Here is a 12,387-nt window from a genome sequence, read left to right on the forward strand (position 1 = left end):
TATATATATATATATATATATATATATATATATATATATATATATATCACATTTTGAATAGATATTTCCCCAAAGAAAACACACAAATGACCAACAAGTAAATGAAGACTACCCAACAACACCAATCATCAGGGAAATGCAAATCCAAGCCACAATGAGATACTACCTCACACCTGTTAGGATGTCAATTATAAGGAGAAAAAAGATAATAAGCAGTGATGAGGATGTGGAGAAAATGAAACCCTGTACACTGTTGATGAGAATAGAAAATCATGCAGCCACAGTATGGAGGAAAACAGTATAGAGGTTCTTCAAACAATTAAAAAAATAGAATTACCATATGATCCAGCAATTCTGCTTCTGGGTATTTAAACAAAAGAATTGAAATCAGGATCTTGAAGAGGTATTTGTACACACACATTCATCACAGCATTATTCACAGTTACCAAGATGCACAAGCAACATAAGGAATTCAGTTTTAACTTTACCTTTAATATACCTGCAAAGCATTCAAGCAGGGATTATAAACACACAGTTCAACACCTAACTATGAATCCATGGACATTTTGATGACATTTAAAACCTCAAAAATGTTTTAATGAAGAAAAAATAATTTTTTCCAGAAGTAAATTTGAAGTTATTAATGTAGAGAGAATATAAATTCTGTGCCTTATAAATGTATGTTTCAGCCATCAACACAATGAAACTAAACTATCAATTTGTCCCATGTCTGTGAAGTCAATATCCCCCACTCATGAAGGTTCATTATAGGTTAGATATCACTTTATAACAAAACTATTTTTCGTTCTTGAGACTGTCTTTGATGGAAGAGAAAATATGAATTGAAATTTCCAGCAAGTTTTATTACAAAAAGTATGAATAAATTGTTTAAAATTTTTAGTTAAAACTAGTTTATTGTTTTTGTTAGTTTTGTTTTTGTTTTAGTGGGCTTTGTCTTATCCCAAATATAAAAATCAAAGGGAAGAACAGAGTTAACAAGTATTTATTGACTAATATAGTCATTGTGTTTATGATATGAAATTCTCTGTTCTCACAAAACACATATCATTCTAATGTAAGATTTTTTATGCAATTTAAAAAGAATTGATTTTAAAGACAATTTAATAGCTATAATTTAATGGGGAATAAGTAATTTCAAGACACTGATAATATACTTTGCACCACTTCTGGAGACACATCAAGGATAGATAACAGAGGTGCAGGTGCACACACTTCTGCCCTTCTTTCAGTATAGGAAAAACATTGATGCAAGACATGAAAAATATTACCAGTTTAGAATAAAAGAGTAATCTGTCCCCAATTACCTTCTACAGTCTCCTGAAGAGATGAGAAATATGTTTCCTCATGTGTATCTAATGTTAAATTAATTTTAAAAAACTCTGTTGGCAGTCTGAACCAAAAGGATAAGAAATTCCATCTTAAAAAAAACTCACATTATGCACCTGCTTAATTTCCAATTATTTTTCAGATGGATTAGAGACTGAGTTAGGAATAGACATCTTTTTTTGACCTGAAAAGGTCTTGTTGCTTAAATAACATCTGAATTCCTTACCCCCCGGATATCTAATATTGGTCAGATGGTTTGTGTCCAACAAATGTGTTGTGCACAGACAGTGGTTTCTGGAGAATATTCTGGGGTCTGTAGGGAACATTGCCCTCACAAAATCAATCCAGGCATCACAAGGCAGGTGCTATAAAAGATGAGGCCTCATGTTCATGACCTTTAGAATCCATCATTTCCAGTGCTAAAAGAAATCTTGGATGTTCTTTTATTCAATTCACACTTCAAAAATATGAGGTACTCTGGCCCAAACCCTATAAACCACTATAAACCACTATCAAAAGAAAGAAAGGAATAAAAGGAGAGGAAGAGAGAAAAAAAGAAGGAATAAAAAGAAAGGATAGAGAAAAGGAAATGAGACATTGCTTATTAAATCAATCTTATTGTAAATATATATATATATATATATATATATATATATATATATATATATATAATACATGTCTGTTTTCTGTCACGCCCAGAGCCACGGACTGTGTCCCAGTTCATAACTAAGTAGGTGTGAGGCATCAAGTACACTGCTCATTTCCTGGGGTTTTCTGGCAAGGTTAGAGGTGGTTTTGCAGAGGACAGATCTGTTGCTTTAAAAGTTGGAATTTGCCATGTGCATATGGTGCAACGTGATTTAGGCACCGAGAGCATGTGACAGGACACAGATGATCTGGGGATTAGCAGATAACATGGCACCATAGAAACAGCCTCAGTGCAGCACAGTATGAGGGCAGACAAATCTTGAAATCTGATCCAGAAAGGCCATGAGTACTAGTGTAAGGAGTTACGGAGAGAGTTCCTGAAGAAGTGTGAAAATGACCAAATCTGCGTGTTAGAAACAGGACATCTGTAGCAGGTCCTGAAACCTTAGAGAATAGTTAGAAGGTTTTTCAGTAAGTTCAGGTAGAGAGGATAAAACCTGAATAAAGCAGACATGTCTTGACAGAGATAAAAGTTACATACTTTGGGGAGGTATTTAGTCGGTAGAATCAATCAATTTAATGAATATTTGATGAGGAAAAGGTGTTTAGCTGTTGATTCAAATCTTTTCTCTCTGGGCACCCAGCTAGACTACGTTTCCCAGCCTCTGTTACATTTAAGTGGGACCATATCCTTGATTTCTTATTGATGGAATATGACAGAAGTGATGCATGCTATCTTTAGAGGACATGGCTCCCACATGCCTTCTTCCTCCTTTTGCTAATCGAGGTCTTAAGGGATGGAAGAATCATACGCAAAAACCTTGGTCCCTGAATCAATAAAGAGGAGGGAATTACCTGCTAATGAGAAATACCTGCATTGACTATTATATGAGTAAGATATAAACTTCTAGTATTTCTGGCCTGGGAGATGGGGAATTTCATAAGAAAGTAAGGTATGGATGAGTTGGGGGATTAAGTAAATGAAATGAATTATTTACTTTGTGGACAACTTTGGTGGTACAGAGACACAGAAGACAGACTAGTGACTCCTTTGCTCAGAACGCAGCAATGATTTCTTTCATTTACAAAAATGGCCAAAATATTTATAACAGCTTACGTGGACTTGCATGATGTGGCCTCCATTGCCCCTCTGACTTCTCCTTTTCATCTCCTCATCCATACTGCTCTAAAGAGCGCCATTCTCCTTCCTGTCCTAGAAGACAGGCTCATACCTGCCATACAACTTTTGTGTAGCAATCTCTCTAACTTGAATGCTTCTCCCAGATGTGCAAGACCTAACTCTGACCTGCCCTTCAACATTTTGCTTGAATAAGCCCTCAAAATAAGGCCTATCCTGATAAGTCAATTTAAAGCTGCAAATCCCACACTCTTCCCAGGCACTCCCCATCACCTTACCCTAGGGTGTATACTTACTACCTTACAGCATAATGTTTATTTTGTGAATTCTCTCTCTCTCTCTCTCTCTCTCTCTCTCTCACACACACACACACATACACACCCACGATGTAACTTTTATGAGGGCAAAGACCTTTGTCTGTAAACTGAGATATTTCTAGCTCTTAATTCTGGCACAGAGTACAACTCAGTTACTCTTTTTTAAATAAACGGAAAATAGAATGGATGAGTTTGGGGCATATAGTTGAGGCCATGAAGAAGCATTTGAAAATATGGATCTGGAACCAGAATATTGATCTAAGTTAGTGAGTTAGTAATCCATGCATCATTCTGGGACATTGAAAATGGATGAGGTCACCCAGTGGGACTATGATGACTGACACTAAGATGAGGGACAAAAAAAGAACTTTGGATTTTGAAACATTTGAGATTGTATGAAGGAAAAGGAACCAGGCACTTAAACAAAATGAGTCAAAGGGGCAGAAGGAAAACGTGCAGATACATAGTATTATAGATGTGAGGTTAAAAGTTTCAACTGTCTCAAACACAACGAAGTGAGGATTTAGCGTTGCCTTGCAGATGTGGGTCTCAAAGGCAAATTTTCCACCTAACACAGGCATAGACTCTTCAGGCCACTAGGAAGTTTACAATCAGAATATTTGGAACATAATCATTTGGAAACAAAAGAAGAAAGAAAGGAAAAGAAAGAACATAAAGACAGCATAGCCAAAGTCCAAATGTAGTTCATAAATGAGTTCAGTATTAGTTTTTTTTAATTTAAAAAAAGTCTTTGCTTTGTTCCCTTTTTTCAAATAATACATTCATAAGAATATATTTACGAATATTACATATATATATATAATGTTGGGGGAGGAGGTGGGGAAAAATAAAATATTAAACATGTGTTAATAATTTCAGTGAACAAAGCTATATACAATTATGCTTCAAGGTCAATATTTAAATGTATATAATCTGAACATAAGATTAAAATTTTCTAAGCAGTCATAACTCAAATGTCTATTAAATTTGTTATACTGCAGTATATGCTCATAGGTTCGTTCATAAATAGGAAGGTATATTCATCACATAGCCCTAACTCTTCTGTGCTCTATATTCATGGACTTATCATTATTATATTATCTATAATTCCCTTCACGAACTGGGGATATGAGCCATGATCACAGTTTGTTGATACTGGGGTTAAATGTCTTCCACTACAGATGCCATTTTAAACATGATAATTTTCATTTTAAATTGTATTTTGGAGTGAAGATTTCTGTGAATCTGCTGTTGGACTATACCAATTAAGTTTAATAACAGTGCTGTGGGACTATATCTAATGACTACCAATTTTGGTTATTATTCAGTTTGTACAATTGCAGATTAATCCTCCATAATATTTTCTTTATGTGCTTAATTGTTGTAATTCTTTTTTTTTTTTGCTTTTTAAAAATTATGTTAATCACCATACATTACATCATTAGTTTTTGATGTAGTGTTCCATGATTCATTGTTTGCATGTAACACCCAGTGCTCCATTTAGTATGTACCCTCTTTAATACCCATCACCAGGCTAACCCATCCTCCCACCCCTCTCCCCTCTAGAATCTTCAGTTTGTTTCTCAGAGTCCATAGTCTCTCATGGTTCATCTCCCCCTCCGATTTCCCCCCCTTCATTTTTCCCTTCCTGCTATCTTCTTCCTCTTTTTTTTTAAACATATAATGTATTATTTGTTTCAGAGGTACAGGTCTGTGATTCAATAGTCTTACACAATTCACAGCGCTCACCATAGCACATACCCTCCCCAATGTCTATCACCCAGCCACCCCATCACTCCCACCCACCACCACTAATTCTTTAACATAAAGAAAAATTCTGAGCTAGAGGAAGGAGATTTATAAATTCAAATAAGTGTTCTTTAAATGTTTCTCATTTTTAACAAATGTATCCTGAGCAAATAAGAAGAGTTTACTTTAATTCTTCCATATACATCATCAAATAAATTAATTTTCAAGTTAAAAATTATGTAATAATGTGAAGAGAAAATTACAACTCAAGGTAGGTTAAAATACTAATAAATTTCTAATTACCAAGAACATATCTAGGTAATATAAAAGCAGATATAAACTTCAGTTTAAAGTCCTAACAAGTCTTCAAGATGTCATCTTAGAACTCCTGCTAACTTCTTAGAAATAGATAATGGCACAGTTGTCAATAATCCAGAGATTGGTAGATACTTAATTAAAAGAAAAAAGGAAGGAAGTGAGAGAAGGAAGTATGGATTCTAGAGATTATTATTCAGTAAATTACACTTGGCTAAATTTCCATAAGAGATTATTGAAAATATAAGAAATTTCAAAAGACTATTGTAATCAGTTGAAGTCAACATAGATTTGGTAAGAAGAAATCACAGGGTTCTGAAAGCACAGAGATAATTTCTTTTTCATTATATCAAAGAAACATCCAGCAGCCTTCATAAGATATTGCAGATACAATGGTGAAATTGAGCTCATTTCAAAAATAATTACACAGATTCATAGATAGGTTAATAACTAATGCACAGAGCATTGATTAATGGCTCTATGCCAACCTGGTTGGAAATTTCTGTGGTTTTGTCTTGATATCATTCTATATATTCTTTCTCAATAATTGTGGTAAAGAGGTTGATGGAATGTTTAGCAACTTTGTAGATGAGAGTTAGTTAATACCTTGATTAACTGACATTATATAAAGTAATCTTGGCAATCAATAATGTCATACACAAAACATTAAGATATTTAAGAGAATTAAGAGCAAAAGAGCAAAGTTAACTGAAAAAGTCACTTGCAAAAATAAGAAATAATGGAATTCTTACTATGACTGCAGTTTATGAGCCAATCATTTAAAAATTTTAGTAACCTCTAAGCTTATAAAAGGCAGTAGTAACAATTATTAATGCCAGTGCAAGTTAAAATGTAACCATGGAAATTTGGTGTTTGTACCCCAAGATGGATCCATCTTACAGAGTTCTGTTTTAGTCAGACCAGATTCAGGGAAAGTCAAACTAGAATGAGTCTAGATGAAGCAGAGAAACTATACCATAAAAGTTATTATGCCAGGGTGCCTGTGTCGCTCAGTCTGTTAAGCATCTGCCTTTGGCTCAGGTTATGATCTCAAGCCTTATATCTGGCTCCCTGCTCAGTGGGGAGTCTGCTTCTCCCTCTGCCTTTGCCCTTCCCCCTGTTTGTGCTCTCTCTCTCTCTCTCTCTCAAATAAATAAGTAAAACCTTAAAAAAAGAGTTACTATTCCAGACAGAATCATTCTAATTCTGGTAAATCAGAACGTATGGAGAAATGTTTTTCAGGACTGGACAAAGGCAACTGGCCCATGAGTAGATGATGACTTTTTAATTCAAATATCTCTACCTATCTTCCAACAAAAAAAAAAACTATACAGAACAACAAAAAGAATAAACAAAACTAAAGCACAGTTGTATAACTAGGAGATGAGGATATTTTAAAACTTTAATTATCATGTATGTGGATGGACATCCGATTTTTAGCTTAGACATGTAGAGAGTGAAAAAAAGAAGTTCCATCCTTAAGAAAGAAAAAGCTGCACAGACCATCTAATTAATCAATTTTCATGAATCCATCAGAAAATAAGGTCTCAGAACAGATGGTGATCCTAGAAATATTCTAGGACAGTTGACGAAACTTAAAGGAAAAGGTACCAATAGTGAAAAATGGTACCCAAGTATTTGCTTGGAGCAGAAGCCAGTGGAAGCCATATAAGTTGGCAAAAACATTAAACTAGAGATTTTGATGAATTTTTGGAGGTTAAGAGTGGCCTAGTGTAAAAATGTGGAACCTCTGGAGGTCATAATCATAGCCGTGTTTCCATAATATTGCAAGCTTTCCTTGTAGGAACCCCACCAGGCTCTCACAGGGAAAATCAGGGAGAACGTGGAAAAAACTCTCCCATGGTGCTTTCTGGAGGACAGAAAACAGTCACTGCTGAATCCTCTCAGACCCTATCTCCCTGATGGAACAAAGAATTTAATCCTCAGAGGTATATATTTCTAGAATGAACCACTGCAGCTGAGAAAAGCAAACTCCTTTATCCTCAGCTCCCCTGTCTCACCTGAAAAACAAAACAAAAGAAAAAAGCACTTAATCTATAGGGTGCAATACATCTGATGCATAGACTGAAAACACTAGAGGATGTCCAAGAGAAGGGAATAGGGGTAAGGAGAAAGTTCCACCCCTGGATGAGGGTCAGAATCACTTATAAAGGCCACATCCCAAGAAACAGACCCACTGTGGACTCCAAACACTCTTATTCAACCAGACATTAAGAATGGTTTCCTTCCCTACATCCCACACTATCAAACCTCCAGTAACAGTAGCCATGTATTTCAGCTGAGAGAGATGCACAAGAAAAATGCTGAATAAGAGCACAAAGTAAAGAGCCAAGAAAAAAGACAAAATCAAGTTAACCAGAGGAATTCGAAGTCTCTGGTACACATAGCAACAGAAGCCCTCAACACTGGGAACCATAGGAACAACAAATGCCAAACACAGCCCAACCCTGGATAGATTAACATAAATATATTTACCTCAGCATCTACTGTTCTATACAATATATCCAGGTATGTCAAAAGGCAATAAATGTACACTCTGAAGAGACAAAGCAATCATCAGAACCAGACTTAGAGGGGCACCTGGGTGGCTCAGTCCATTGAGCATCTGCCTTAGACTCAGGTCATGATCTCAGTGTCCTAGGATCAAGCCCCGAGTTGGGCTCTATGCTCAGCGGGGAGTTGGCTTCTCCCTCTGCCCCTCCCATTGCTCATGCTCTCTCTCTCTCAAATAAATAAAATCTTAAAAAAAAAAAAAGAACCAGAGTTAGGTATGTTCAAGGGCCAATGAAAAGATATGGTAAACATGCAAAATCAGGTTATTTCAGCAGAGAGACAGAAACTATAAAAAAGAGTCAAATGGAAATGGTAGAAACATAAAACACTGTAACAGAAAAGAAGAAGACCTTCAATGGACTCATTAGTAGATTTGACAGAACTGAGAAAATAATCAGTGAATTTGAAGGAAACAATAAAACTTATACAAGCTCAAGCACAGAGGTAAAGTGTGGAGAAAAAAAAAAAACAGCACAGGAGAGCGTGGGGTCATATCAAGTGGCATAATGTGAATAATTGGAATGCTGGAAAGAGAAAAGAAAACAAAGCTGGTGAACTATTTGAAGAAATAATGCTGAAAATAGTTTGAAATACAAGTGACACCAAGCCAGAAATTCAAGTAGAATAAATACCCCAAACACAAAACCTAGAGATATCATACTCAAACTGCAGAAAACCAAAGAAAAGGAGAAATTCTTGAGGAAAGCCAGAGGAAAAAAAGATATTTTACCTAAAGAGGCAAAGGAGAAGAATTACAGCAGATTTCTGATCAGAAACCTTGCAAATAAGAAATAGTAGAGTGAGAACTTTAAAGTGTTAAAAGAGAAGAAAAAGCCCTATCAACCCAGAATTCTCTATTTAGCAAAAGCAGCCTATAAAGACTTTCTCAACAAACAAAAACTGAGAGAATTAATTGTCAGTAGACCTCTCCTATGACAAACATTAAAGGCAGTTTTCAGGCAGAAGGAATATGATTAAGGCCAGAAACTTAGATCCATATAAAGAAATGGGTGTTGGACATAGAATAAATGAAGGTAAAATATAACTTTATTTTTCTTATTTTTAACCACCCTAAAAGAGACCTATTTAAAGTGATAACTGTAAAAATGGACTGAGCGTTCATAGTTATAGTGTGTGTGGAGTGAGATATGTGACACTGGCATAAAGATGGGAGGGAGACACTGGGAATGTACTGTTACAAGGTATTTTTACTACATGTAGAGTGGTATCATATTACTTGAAAATAGACTCAAATAATTTTAAAAAGCATATTTTATGGGGGTGCCTGGGTGGTTCGGTTGGTTAAGCAACCGACTCTTAATTTTGGCTCAGATCATGATATCAGAGTCGTGGGATCAATCCCCTCATCAGGCATTAGGCTCCACCCAGCATGGAGTCTACTTGAGATCTTCTCCCTCTGCTCCTGCCCCTCCTTGAGTGCACTCGCAATCTCTCTCTCTCAAAAAAATAAATAAAATCTTTTTTTTAAAAAAGTATATTTTAAATTCTAGCACAAGCACTAAAAAGATTTCTTAAGTATAAATAATAAGTGTATGAAGAAGGTAAAATTGAAGGAAAACTATTTCAAAAATCAGAAAAGATACAATAAGCAGAAACAAGACACAGAGAAGAAATACAATAGATAGATAATACCCATATGATAAATTTTAATGCAAATATATTAATAATTACTTTAAATGCCCGTGGTTTAAATGTACCTGCTAAATGTCAGAGACTGTATTATTGGATAAAAGAGAAAAACAACAATAGTAGAAAACAAGACTCATCTATATTTTGTCTACCGAAACACACTTTTTAAAATCAGTATGTTCAAATTCTAAAAGGAAGGTTGAAGTAGTTTTATTAATTCCAAACAAGGCAGAACAAGGAAGATTGTCAGGTACAAAGAGGGACATTACATAATAACAGAGGGATTAATTCTCCAAGAATACATAACAGTCTTATACATGCATGCACCTAACCAAAGAGCTTGAGGCAAAAACTGATGGATCTGAAAGGATAAACAGACAAATATACAATGATAGAATATGAATAGTCCTATATTTATTAAAATAATTAAATCTGTGGGGTTCCTGGGGGGCTGAGTCGGTTAAGTGTCTGACTCGATTTCAGTTCAGGTCATGATCTTAGGGTTGTGAGATTGAGCCCTGCACTGGGCTCTGCACTGGGCATGGAGCCTGCTTAACATTCTCTCTCTCCCTCTTCCTCTGCTCCTCCCCTCAAGCTCTCTCTCTCTCTCTCTCTAAAAACAAACAAAAAATACAGAGAGAGGGAAAAAAAGAATTAAATTTGTAGTTTTAAATATGCTAAAACAAAACAAAATTCTCAAAGCCCAGATACTTTCACTGATGAGTTCTACCAAGCATTTAAGGAAGAAATAATACCAACCTACATATTCCCTTCCAGAAAATGAAAGAAGAGGGAATATTTTTCAAATCATCCTATGATTCTAATAACAAAATCAGAGCATTACAGGGAAATAATACTATAGGCCATTATCTCTTATAAACATAGACACAAAAATTCATAACAAATATTAATAAATCAAATCCAGCAATATATAAAAAGCATAATACATCAAATTCAAGTGGAGTTTATCTCAGGAATGCAAGGCTGGTTCAACATTCAAAATTCAATCACTACATTTCACCATATTATTAGACTAAATAAGAAATCCATGTGACCATATTAGTACATGCAGAAAAAGCTTTCAACAAAGTCCATCATACATTCATTTGTGATACAGTCTCATATAGTAACAACTGCAACTCTTTGTGAGCAAACTCCTTTAACGTAATACAGAGTACCTTAAAAAAAAAAAAATCTACAGCTACCATGATATTTAATGGTAGAAGACTAAATGTTTTCTCCTAAGCTCTATAGGGAGTCAAAGATGTCCTCTCTCACCATTCCTATTCAACATCATACTGGAAGTTCTAGCTAGTGCAATAAAGCAAGAAAAAGAAATAAAAGGAATACATTGGAAAGTAAGAAATAAATCTATCTTTACTTAAAGATAATATAATTGTCTATGTAGAAAATCCCAAAAGATTCACAAAAATACTCCTGGAACTAATAAATGAGTTTTATTTTTTATTATTTTATTTTATTTTATTTTTTTAATAGAAATAATAGACCTTTAATTATGACCCATTAAAATTGTGAGGAGCTAAAATTGACAAGCACAGGAATATTCCTAGCCTTCCCCACCCCCTTCTTTTCTTCCTCTTCTTTAGCCTCTTCCCCCCCTCACCTATTTTTTTAATTTCTTTATTGTTATGTTAATCACCATACATTACATCATTAGTTTTAGATATAGTGTTCCATGATTCATTGTTTGTGCATAACACCCAGTACTCCATGAAGAATGTGCCCTCTTTAATACCCATCACCAGGCTAACCCCCCTCCCCTCTAGACCCTAAGTTTGTTTTTCAGAGTCCATCAGCTCTCATGGTTCGTCTACCCCTCCGAATTCCCCCCCTTCATTCTTCCCTTCCTGCTATCTTCTTTTCTTCTTTTTTTTTTCTTAACATATATTGCATTATTTGTTTCAGAGGTACAGATCTGAGATTCAACAGTCTTGCACTATTCACAGCGCTTACCAGAGCACATACCCTCCCCAGTGTCTATCACCCAGTAACCCCATTCCTCGCCCCCCACCCCCCACTACAGCAACCTTAGTTTGATTCCTGAGATTAAGAATTCCTCGTATCAGTGAGGTCATATGAGGCAAGTCTTTCTCTGTTTGACTTATTTCGCTCAGCATAATACCCTCCAGTTCCATCCACGTCGTTACAAATGGCAAGATCTCATTCCTTTTGATGGCTGCATAATATTCCATTATATATATATATACCACTTCTTCTTTATCCATTCATCTGTCAAAGGACATCTTGGCTCTTTCCACAGTTTGGCTATTGTGGACATTGCTGCTATAAACATCGGGATGAATGTACCCCTTCAGATCCCTACATTTGTATCTTTGGGATAAATACCCAGTAGTGCAATTGCTAGATCGTATGGTAGCTCTATTTTCAACTTTTTGAAGAAACTCCATACTGTCTTCCAGAGTGGCTGCACCAGCTTGCATTCCCACCAACAGTGTAGGAGAGTTCCCCTTTCTCTGCATCCCTGCCAACATCTGTCATTTCCTGACTTGTTAATTTTAGCCATTCTGATTGGTGTGAGGTGGTATCTCATTGAGGTTTTGATTTGGATTTCCCTGATGCCGAGCGATGTTCAGCACTTTCATGTGTCTGTTGACCATTTGGATGTCT

This window comes from Neomonachus schauinslandi, chromosome 10 (genome assembly GCF_002201575.2).
Source record: "Neomonachus schauinslandi chromosome 10, ASM220157v2, whole genome shotgun sequence".
In the NCBI taxonomy this organism is placed as follows: domain Eukaryota; kingdom Metazoa; phylum Chordata; class Mammalia; order Carnivora; family Phocidae; genus Neomonachus; species Neomonachus schauinslandi.